We start from the raw sequence: 12,798 nt of genomic DNA, 5'->3' as shown, positions 1-12,798 counted from the left end.
AAAGGTTCTCGTCTGACAGTAATAGACTGTAGGAGTAACAGTTCCTGCAAAACACAAATACATCACCCAGAGACCTCTCTTAATATCCACTGTATCACCACATTTTTTGTTGTAGTCTAAAAAACGCCCAAGACTTAGGATAATGTACAGTACCAGCTTAAAATTCAAGAGGTGGTGCACAGGGGGAGGGAGGAGACGTTATGGGTCTGAGGGGGAGGAAAATGCAGCTGTGAGCATGGGGGAGAGTATAAGGGGTTAACGGGTCGGGGGCATAAAGGGAGTAATGGGGAGGGGGACAGTATAAGGGAGTGAGGGGGTAATGGGCACGGGAGGGGAGATTATAAGGGGTAATGGGTCTGGGGGGGAGGGTAATTAGGGGGTTAGGTTATTGGACACAACCTTATCCTACAATAACGTGGTGTTAAGCCTATACTAATGAGTTTGGATATTGTTTTTGCATATAATTAGTGGTGAGAAGAGGACACAGTAACGTCTGTTCCTGTTTTAGCTAACGTCACGCTATGAGCCCTGATTTAACAAAGCTTTGTGAATCTAGCCCTAAGAATCAAGGATTTTTGGCCCAAAAATAGTGATTTGCTAAAAAAAATGATTATTCTCACGAGTGAAAACTCGGCACAATGCATACAAGGATAAATAGAACGCATACATATCAATGGTTCTGTATGTGTGGCGGTGACATAATGAAGACTTAGAACCAGCTTGTACCAAAATAGGCCCCTTAAAAATAGATTGAGCTGGCAAGAACATGAGATCACACGGCATGGAAAAGCAAATACAAATGGTAACAAGCAGGGAAACTCCCTGATAAAGTTGTTCAACGCAGCATTGTAACATTGATCCAGATAATACAAACAGACTGCGGCGAAAATGTTTCTTATGGTAAGACCGAGGTTTCAGAAATTTCACGACATTTTTCTCTGTAGCAACTAATAATAGGCACGTTCATCCTAGATATATATTTTATTATTATTTTTTTTTAAATATATATTTTCATCATATCTTCACATTGTTTATTAATGACATTGCTATACATTATGTCTCATCATGTATAATCATATATATATATATATATATATATATATATATATATATATATATAATATATACACATTATATATTTGCCTTATTATACACATTTCATATAGGTTCTTTTGGGCAACATGTACAACACATATAGCAACTTCGGCTACATTTTAATTTATTTACAACCTCTAAGGATTTCATTCTGGTTATTATCAATGTTTAACAATTCAGCCTCATGTGTATCTATTTATACAATGTGCAATACTTTAACATTGTGTAGGCACATGCTATTTTAAATCGTTTTAACACTATCATTATTTAATATATATTTTTTCACCATGTATTGGATCCAATGTTTATACATTGTACATGTCTTTGTTCTCCCCCTTAATGGTGAGTTCCTGCTTTGTTATATATCAGAGACTTTTTGTATCCCCTTTCTCAGCAGACACATTGTTGCTGCACATCAATCATCTCACCTGATGCCGGTTTCTCACTATTTAGGGGCCAAAGTTGCTGGCACCAGTTACCCTTTGACAAAGCACTTCGGTGTGAAACGCATTCGGGGGGTTCCTGTGCCTGCCGCTCTTATGTGTTTTTGGTTCATTAAAATTCCTTATTTCCATTAAGATGAACATCCTTCCCAGGCTACTGTACGTCTTCCAGACCCTCCCGGTCTGTGTTCCGCTGGCAGACCTCAAAAGCATTCAAAATAGTATTTTCCAATTCATCTGGAAGGACAAAAAGCCGCGGGTGGCTAGATCGGTAATGTTGGCACCACGGGAGTGTGGAGGTCTGGGAGTACCAGATATAATTAATTATTATCAAGCGACCCACCTAAAACAAGCGATAGTTTGGAACAACGATCCAGTGTCTTGCGGCTGGTTGGAAATTGAGTCCTCCTGTGTCGCTCCCCTCTCACTCGGGGCAATACTTTGGTCCGGAGGGGGAGAGAAGATAATATCGGACAGAACAGGCCTGGGAGCAATGAGATGCACGTGGAAAATTTGGACAAAAACAAGAAATAAATATAAACTGACGTCTTCCCCCTCCATACTCACTCCCATTTTTGGTAACCCTGAATTCCCTCCGGGTTGTGTCCCAGGGAACCTTAAAGCATTTAGTTTGGCTAACATGAAATCAGCAAGAGATCTAATAGACAAAGGGACTCTTATTCCGTTACTTGATTTACAGGAGAAATGCCTCCCCATGAAACTCCCACTTTATGGTTATCTTCAGATCAGACACTTTCTCCTAACAATTTCCCAAACATCCAAATTTGAAGGTCCAACGTCTTTTGAAAAGATGTGTATGGTGGGCACATACCGGAAGGGTCTGATCTCAGAGATTTACGCGGGGCTAGCACGGTCCAGGAGTCCCGTCAACCACAATTATATGTTGAAATGGGCTGAAGACCTCAATCTTGATATAGACAGAGATGACTGGGAGGATATTTGGGAAGCAGCAGCCAAAACTTCTATTTGCACTACTACTAAGGAAAATATATATAAGATTCTATTTCAATGGTACTTAATCCCGAGTAGGCTGAGCCGGATCTTCCCTGGCCTGTCTGACCTATGTTGGAGGGGGTGCGGCCAGAGAGGAGATCTGGTGCATATATGGTGGACATGCCCAAAGATCCAGACTTTCTGGAATATGATATGCTCATTGGTTGAGGAGACGGTAGGAGTTGAGGTCCGGATGGACCCGCTGATATGCCTACTCGCGAAACCCATCGAAGATATCTCTGTCCCTCTTAAAAAACTGGCCTCGTTCATCCTGACTGCGGCTCGCTGCTCAATAGCAGCTAATTGGAAAAAGATTAAACCCCCTTCTAAGCAAATGGTCCTTCGCAAGGTAAGCGAGGTCAAGCTTATGGAATACCTATCGGCGCTCCTGAAACAGAATATAGTACAATATGAGAAAGTTTGGGCACAGTGGCCTTATAATTAAAGAGATTAAAAATGAGATATAGATGCTTCACTTGGACTCTGCATTAGACCACTAACCCCTATAAGGGGGAGTTCATGTCTACTCAGGGTCTTTTGACAAGGTGGAGGGGAGGACAACTACACCCCTTCCCTTAGCTCTCCCCGTTCCTATCCCCTCTCTCCCCCCTTCTTCTGTTCTTCTCTCTTCTCCCCCTCTCTCTCTCTGCCTATCCTTTACAGTACTAATATAAGGGGTTTGATCTAAGATCCTCCTAAAACTGTTAATTCTCCCGGACGGGATCTACATAGTAGAATCTAAATGCATAGGAGGTTACAAAATACTAGGGGCAGATCACCTCTTCTTGATCAATCAACCTTGAGATGCTTCGGGTTGTTCACTTTTAAATGTATATGTTAATTAAGTTTACTGTCTATAAACAACCATGTGATGTGAATGTACCCCTGTCAGAAAACAATAAAAATGTTTGAAATAAAAAAAATTCCTTATTTCCCCCCTCTCTATTCACGCCTCGTCACTAATTTTGTAGTGTTCCGCTACTACCAGTTTTTTCATTTTTTTGTAACTTATTTTTATTTTGTATTTTTGAAAAACATGGGGAGGGTGTACAGAAATAAAAAAAAGGGAGGGGTGGGGGTTGGGTACCACCAATTTAACACCAGTGTCATAAAGGAAACAGAAATGCAAAAAATACAAAGATATAACGACGTCATATAATCCCAACTCCAGATATCACATAGGGTTACCAACTCTGAAAGAGAAAAAGTACAGCCCTCTTTTCACTGTGACTAAACCGTTCACGTGCCCCCCCTAGAATTCCAGGGTTCCCACACCTTTTGTAATTTTCTTGAATTATGTCTAACATAAACTGTTAATCTTTCCATAGATTGCACCTCATTTATTCTCAGAGGGCGCTCTCTCCTGGAGGGGGGTAGGGGCTTTTTCCAGGCCTCGGCTATTGCACGTCTAGCCACGGTCAAAATATGTAACAATAATTAAGATTTATTTTCATATAAATTATCTAGTGGTTTACCCAGAACCATTATAATCGGGGTCTAAGGGGATTCTTATCCCAAAAGTCTCTCGCACTAAATTCTGCACTTCTCCCCAGAACCTCTGTATTTTGGGGCAGGACCACCAGATATGTGCCATATCAGCAACACCGCCACAATCCCTCCAACAGAGATTTGTGGTGTCTGGATAAATCTGCCTCAACCTCTGGGGCGTCAGATACCACCTAAAAATAACTTTGTAAATATTTTCTTTAGATATCGTACATAATGATATGTTTGTTGCATTGATCCAGATAGCTTGCCAGTGCTCCCAAGGAATCCCTACCTGAAAATCCTGGGCCCATTGATCCATATACCGGTGTGTGTAGGGTGCTTCAAATTCACGAGAGATAAGAAATTGGTATATAATTGAGATAAGCCCCCACTGAGAATTTCTATTTCTGCATAGTTCTTCGAATACAGTACCCTCTGGGAAAGACCCCCCTGGGGACAACTGCCTAAGATAATGAGATACTTGCAAAAATCTGAACCTTTCAGCTCCCGTAAAAGAATATCTCTGACAAAAATCACTAAAATTTAATAATTTACCTTTCAGCAGCATATCTCCCACATCTCTAATATCATTAACCTTCCATAGATTAACGGTACTAGTGGACCAACCCGGGCCAAATTCCGGGTTGTCAAAGATAGGGGTACATCTCGAAGGAGCTGAGGCTAGTTGATAATTGGATTTGACCTTATTCCAAATCTTAATAGAAAGTTTTATTACTGCCGAATCAAAAAGATCTGGTTTAAGACCCTTTGTTGGCTTTTTATTCCATAAAAAAGCTGGGAGTGCCCCGGGTTTATTAAATCTATTTTCTATATCTACCCACCGGTATTGACCTTCTTGGGAATGCCAGAAAACCATCTGTTTCAAATGGGCGTCTAAATAATATTTCCTAATATGAGGAACTGCCAGACTCCTCTATCTCTGGGTGCAAGCATAACTGATCTCGACACTCTTGGTCTTTTGTTACCTAACATAAATTGCATGATTTTATTCTGTAAATCCCTTAAATATTTTATCAGAATAGTGACCGGGAGTGTCTGGAAACAGTCAACCAGTTTCGGGAGAATATTCATCTTAACTGATATAATACGACCTATCCAGGAAATCTGGTGGCCGTTCCAAAGTAGAAGATCCCGTTTTAATTTAGTGAAAAGTTTTGGGTAATTATTTTTATATAGAGATTAATAGTTTTTTTGTGAGGAAAATCCATAGATATTTTAATCTCGCCTTATTCCAATGGTAGTTGAAATTTTATTTGATTAGTTTGACCTTGGATTCTGGTAGAGTTAAATTGAAAGCCTCTAATTTAGCCAAGTTAATTTTATAACCTGAGAACAAACCGAACCTAGAGAGCTCCTCTTGTAAATTGGGGAGAGAAATCAGAGGGTTGGAAATTGTCAAAATAACATCATCGGCAAACAGAGATAATTTGATATTTTCCTGGCCAATCTTGATACCTTGAATATTGGTATTTTCCCTAATTTTAATTGCAAGCGGCTCAATTGTTAACACAAAAAGCAGGGGGGATAATGGGCAACCCTGCCTGGTACCATTACTAATCTTGATTTGGTTCAGTTCCCCTCCTGGCATTTTTAGAGAAGCTGGGACCCCTTTTAAAAATGGTCCGGAAAAAACAAATCCCTGCATAGTTCTATCTAGAAAATCTTATTTAATTCTGTCAAACGCTTTTTCAGCATTTAAACTCAACAACTTCGCCTTGGGTTTAAAAGACTGAACATAATCAATTATATTGATAACCTTGCATGTGTTATCTGAGGCTTGACGCTTGCTTATAAAGCCTACTTGATTGTTATGAATTAATCGGGGCACAATTGGGTTTAATCTATTCGCCAGAATTTTACTATTTATCTTTAAATTAAGTAGCGAAATTGGCCTGTAACTTGTGCAACTCATTGGATCTTTTCCTTCTTTAGGTATTACTAGTAAATTTGCTTTTGACATTTGCGAGGGAATCTGGGAGCCTGATAGAAAACTATTAAACATCTCCAAAACATATGGAGCCTATACTTGTCTGGGCGACCCGATCCAAAAGATTCGCCGAGACAAATATATAATCAATTCTGGTGTATATATATATCCCTGCATCTCCGAGGATCCGCGAATTTTGGACCCAAGGCTCTGTGTGCTCTTTCCATATGTAGATCACTTGATAGAAGCGATGAGTCTATTTGGATAAACAAGTTCGTCAGATAGGGTTGTAACTCACCCGGTTCAACTGTTTCAGGGATGTTTCTTACCCTGAGATTTTGCTCCCTTTCCCGGTTCTCCAGATCATCGACGGTATCATTCAGGTTCCTGATCTCGTCGTTAAGTCGGAACAATTCCTCCTCCATTGAGCCTTGGCTCTGCAAAGATTCTTCAAGTTTGTTTTCCAGCTGTACTGTTCTTTCTGTTAGAGAAGTGAAACCTGCTTTAAATTCAGCCACAGCCTTGTCCAGAGCCACTTGAAACACCCCTTTCTCTTTAAATAAATCTTTTAGGGCTTTTGGGGTGATTTGAGTATTATCCTTGTTCTTTGTCTTTAAAGACAAAAAACATTAAAGTTTCCTTCTTGTTGTTGCAGTTCCTCCTGTGCCTGTGAGCGTGCGTGCACGCGCGTGCCTCCATGGGCACCATCTTGGATCTCAGGACCCAGAGAGGCAGCTTTTTGCAGGTAACGGGAGACAGTGGGGGTTGCTGGCCTGCGGTCTTTGTTGGATAAAGGCATCCTTGAGGGTTCCGCCGATGGGGGAAGTTGTTCGGAGGCTTTTCGGGCGGTTTAGAAGGCTATTTGGTCCGCGATCTCAGTGGAGTCCACAGAGCTGATTCAGAGCGCTCCCATTCTCCCCGACACTGTGTGCGCGCCCCCACTTTTTTCATTTTTAAATAGAAATTTGAGTAGTTGTTTGCAAGTTGTACATTTGGAATGTTTGCCATTAGAATGAGTACTGGTCGGTGTGCTGGTTTTCAGAGTTCTCCACCAACATTCAGTAGATAATGCAAGGCCTTTGAGTAATCCAGGGTATATGATGATGTTGGGTGTGGGCCATGAGGGAGGAGTTTGTAGTGGATATATTAACATTTCAGTGAGGTCACAATAAAGAACAGAGTTGAGATAAATAACAGGTTCATTATCACAAAGGTAACTTTACATGAAGCTGTTATAAGACAAGTGTGTGCAGAGTTGACAGCAGAAGTGTGCCTTTTCCTTGCCAAAATGCGGGCTGCATTTGCCATGTTAGGGCCTGTTCTGGGATTACACAGGCATTTGGGGGATAGGAGTAGGGTTGCTAGGTGTCCAGTATTGAGCCGGACTGTCCTGTAATTGGCCACTCCATCCAGTAAAAAATTATAGGTACTGTAATACTGGACATGTATGTGACTGGTATTACCTCTCTGGAATTGTTGATCTGACCGGCTTGGGGGGCTGCGGGATTTGCCGAGCAGGGCTTTTGCTAGGTTGCTGGCCAGTTCAGGGTGTGTGTGGTGCATACTTGCTGGTAACAAGAGGGCTGAGTCGTCCGCGATGACTTTGGGACACAGGATCAGGCTTCTGGGGTCCATACGCCACATAATACTTAGCAGTGCAGCGCCTCCATCTGCCGTAGGCTCCAGGAATATGGAGGCAATCTCCCACAGTAGAACTTGTACTCCCCACCCCAGTTAGATCACACACCAGCCCGGACATATATTGCAAACAGGAACAGTTTATTACTACAGGCTTTGCAGTAATACATAGCTACTCAGCAGTCGTCTGCCGGATAAAGACTCTTGGCTTGCAGCTATCACTGGAGATGGTCCCTGGACCGCCACTACAGGCCAAGGGCACCCGCAGCCATCCTAGCTCTTCCCCACCTCCCTAGCGGAGGGAGAGGTATAATCACACCCACTCCTCCCCGCAGGGAAGAGCACATGGGTCGGCCCCAATCTCAGGCTCCCAGACGTGTGACCTGCCTTCCGCAGAGGGAAGGAACAACCTCCAAATTTAGGGCAGTCCTGCCCTTAAGTACAGCCAGAAGGCGGGCACCCCATTGTACCAGCTACAACAGGATGTGCCACCCTCTGCTGTCACTCAAGTGCAGTACCAAAGGTGAAGGGGAAAACCCCATACCAACTACTGGCAAGTCTGTGAATACCAGGGTTTACTGCCAGCCCATTTGGTTGAATAGTAGCCAGGGGATACCCCCTACATACATGTAATGGGTATTCCCTCTAGTCTGACCACCCCGATCTCATCTTGGACCCTGTGGTCTAACCATCCCCCATTACATGGTCGTGTCTGGTGGTGCACCTGTGGGCAACAGGACTCCTGAGTCTCCCGTATGATGGTATGTGGGGATATCAACCAGACAGGCAGCTGAGGTAGTGGTGGCGAGTCCAACTTACTTCAAGTGCAGCGCCTCCACCTCATCAGGATCTGTGCTTCCGCAGGGAGATGGTCCTGGTGAGGAACTCCTTCTTGGTGGTGTCATCCACTGTTGAGTAACTTCACACTCACACAGTGGGGGTATCTTTGAATAGGGCATCTTTATTGATGGAATCGATATGATAGACTGCCCCTTGCAGCTGTCAGCTTTAGCCGCACATCTCTCCGTGCTGTCCCTTTGCCAGGTACGCCCTTCCAATTGAAGTGGGATCCCCTCTACCCGTAGGGAGATCACCCCTGTGCCAGGTCCCTGGACACAGTGTGGCCTTGACAGGCTTGATCTGGAAACCCGTGCTGCCACTAGTTACAGCACTAGTGGGCACAAAGCTATCCTGCAATCCCTTTCACAGGAGCCAAAACACCTCAGCAACAACAACTAACTTTGACAGTGTTGTGCCTTATATACCTCAGGGGGCAGGCACATCTCTGATGTCACTAACCAGGGACTCAGAGCATGCAGCCACTCCCATCCATACATAGGGCACCTCACCAGGGTGTGAGGGAAAACCTCCATAACTACTGCTGGCATTCCTGTACTTACCAGGGTTTACTGCCAGCAGGGAAGATGTCTGCAGTCCATTATTATGCATGGCTACATACTCCCCCTGGTGAATCCCCACCGTCCCGGCTGAAACCTAATTTTGGTGTACCTTGCGCCAGGAAACACTGCAAAAGAACACAAAAATTAGAATTTCAAAACATCTTTGAATTACATAATAATGCAACGGTATGACGCTCACTGACCAGCAGGGAGCGCTAGGCTAAACACAGACTCTCTATTCTGGCAACCTAATAGTAGTGTCGAGGGTCTGGCTTTCTCACCTCCCTTCCTGCTGCATCTGTCACCGTGACACTGTACTCCCGGTGATCCTCGATTTCTCTCATAAGGGGTTCTGGGACGTATGGGTACTCAAGCCCATGAGACCGCTTATATTTGGCCGCAATAGCTCGTTCGGCATGACAGGACCGGGTCAATTTAGCATGGCCAGCCCTCCCTGGCAACACCCATGACAGGGGCTCGTCTGAATCCACTGGATCCTCTAATCCATCTGGCCCTTTTGGTGTGATGAGGCCTCGCCTAATCTTACCCCACCTATCCTGCAACTCCTTCAGGTAAGCCGCATCGTCAAACTCGCCTTTAGCCCACCAGTGATCTACCACCCCATCTCTTTCTAGAATAAATCGGGTTCGATCAATCCAGGCTACGTATCCTTCATACAAAGGCGCCCACCATCTGGTTTCCCTGAGCTCATCCTGAACTGAATCTAAGGACTCCTCTTCTTCGGGCAAATCCCCAGAAGATACCCCCGAGGTACCATCAGAGGGCACCGCAAGCCCCCTGTCCCTCGACTTGTTCCCAATAATGACGCTCATTGCGCTGGGACAGTCACTTGACACCGACATTTGTCGTGAAATCCTCCCTCCTCCCACCGATCCATCATCGGATGTTCCCCAGTCCAGGCTCCCAGTCCGTTCCTCGGAAGTGACCCGGGAATCCCCTGACATCCCTAGACTAGAAGATGACCCAAACGTGAAAACGACTGGGGCAGGGACTTTAGCTAAGGCCTTGGGACTAGCATAGGGGTTGGACGGGGTTTGGGGATAGGGCCGGACAGTTGGTATGTGCAGGGCTACGACCTGCTCCTCAGCACTACCTGGCTCAGCTCCGTCACAAAGTCTCTCCTCTTCTCCGGTACTGGGACTCTTCACTCTCCGGATCGATCGCCCATTCTTCCTCGAGGTAGGCGACCGGCTTCTGCTGCTCGATCATAGAGGCGCGATCATCTCCCACTCGACCCCGCTCGGGTCACCGGAAACAATCTCCGTGCACGCACGTGCCTCGCCGCCATCTTGGGTTGGGTCCCCAAGCGAGACCTCTTCCTCCACAAAGACATCCGGCAACGCCCTGCTCCTGCGCGATCCCGCCTGGGCATGGCTCCACTCTTCCTTGATTACCACCCCCGGAGCCTGGGATAAGCACGGCTTTGACTTACTACTCCGTAGTGTCGGGGTGGATCGACCTCCGTCCAAACCGCTAGTCACCACTCCCGTGGGACTCCGCTGCTCGGGCTGCCATGGTACGGGCGACACTCGACTCCGTGTCTCCACAAAACAAGGGATAGCCGCTCGCCGAAGCGTACCGCTGGTATGGTACTCTGGTAACAAATCTAGCACATCCGATAGCCTTGCACACTCCTCGTCCGAGGACTCTAGCTACGCATTAGGTCGGGGCAGTCCACTTGGTGATCGGCGGTGAGCCCCTCTCTTGTCACCCCGTCGGTGACTGTGCTTTTCCTTCTTGAGAACCGGCACTGATCCCTGTTCTTCGGGACCCGTGGTCTCTCTCCACAACGCACCAGGAAGCTCCGCCTCCAACATGGGGACATCTTCCCTTGTTTCCACAGCTTGCACCGGCACAAATGTCGGCATGGGCCACAGACACTGCAATCCACAATGAGGGCATCGGGCAGCAGTGCCCATGGTTCCGCCCGGCAGTCTGCACTGCAGGCAGAGACACACCACAGTCTCTACACCCTCCATTCGGAGGATCAGAAAGCCTCCTGGAGCTGAGTAAGGGTGAGTAGTTATCAGAGGGTTCTGTTCAGCTAAGGGGAAGGGGAAACACAAAATGGATGTGCCCCCAAAAGAATTCACTTAAATGCACACCACCCAAGTGTAAAAATTAACTTTTAATAAATACTTAAAACATATATTACCAAAGTAACGTGTGATGTGAATTAAAAATGTATTAAATCATAGCTATCAAGCAACCGTGTCGTTGGTTATTCTTACTATCCCAGTAACAATTGATATGATGGGATGTTAAAGACAGGGACTGCTATGAGTAGGGTATTAACCCCTCTGGGGCAACGATGAGACCAGATGTAGAGTTGTATATAATTATATACAGGTAGGTGGCCACAGGATTGAATATCCTATTACTGCTAAATATAGCTCCCCTGCATATTTACATTTACAGTTTGCAGTATCCTGGGTGTAACTGTGAAGACCATATGAGTTAACTATTCATTAAACAATTCATGGTCAGTGTGCCTGCTATCCCTGCACCTTATGTGAGGCGTCTTCATATCACACTGCTGTGTATTTAAGCCAGCACTGCTGTATTTGGAAGCTCTATAATACAGCTATTATACCATCATATACCAGCGCTATTACCCCTATGTAAATATGCAGGGGAGCTATATTTAGCAGTAATAGGATATTCAATCCTGTGGCCACCTACCTGTATATAATTATATACAACTCTACATCTGGTCTCATCGTTGCCCCAGAGGGGTTAATACCCTACTCATAGCAGTCCCTGTCTTTAACATCCCATCATATCAATTGTTACTGGGATAGTAAGAATAACCAACGACACGGTTGCTTGATAGCTATGATTTAATACATTTTTAATTCACATCACACGTTACTTTGGTAATATATGTTTTAAGTATTTATTAAAAGTTAATTTTTACACTTGGGTGGTGTGCATTTAAGTGAATTCTTTTGGGGGCACATCCATTTTGTGTTTCCCCTTCCCCTTTTCTGATTCACTTTCAGTTCACAGTTTGCACCCACCTCTTGATTACCTCACTTATGAATATAAACACTTCATTCAATTAGTATGGTCCTGTGATCACTCCCCACTCTTTGTTGGTTCTGTTCAGCTTGTTCAGATTTGCAGGCCATGGTCACCAGTGGAGGCACTCTCACTAATGACCGGTACTGCTTGCTGGCTCCTCGCAACTGAAGTGCAGGGGCTGGTTTGGCAACCCCTCCTCCAGCTTTCTCCATCCACATCCGGCGAAACTGTAAATCACTCCCCCTGGTTGAAACTTGGGGGAGGTGTCGTAGACTTGTAGGCTGACCTAGCACAGGGACGGAGTGAGTCATAGTCCATGAGGGCGCGGCTCCAGCTTTCATGCCACACTCCCCAACAGGGTGGGGTTTTCCCGTTGGCGCCACTTCTGGCCAACTTTCTGCAAGTTGCAAATTTGCAAGATTCTCTGCAACTGTCCCGCGCGGAGTCCCAGGAACGCGGGAACCGCCATCTTGGATTGCTCTATCACTCGGATTCACGGTTGAGGTAGCGTTTGACTGTTTGTATGTTGAATGACAAGCAAGTCCATCACGTTCCTCCCATCTCACAATACTGTCGTCCTCGCTGTCCTCGGGGTTACGGCCCCAAGGTCCTAAGCAGGACAAACACGGCGCAGCCACGGCTTTCATGCCATTCCACAACAGGCTCACAAAAGTCTCTTCTGTAGCTTGTTCTTCATACTCGCACAGAACAGGTGCGCTCTCTTCCT

The sequence above is a fragment of the Ascaphus truei genome, chromosome 4 (assembly GCF_040206685.1).
Source record: "Ascaphus truei isolate aAscTru1 chromosome 4, aAscTru1.hap1, whole genome shotgun sequence".
Classification (NCBI taxonomy): Eukaryota; Metazoa; Chordata; class Amphibia; order Anura; family Ascaphidae; genus Ascaphus; species Ascaphus truei.
This window is presented reverse-complemented; position numbering follows the sequence as displayed.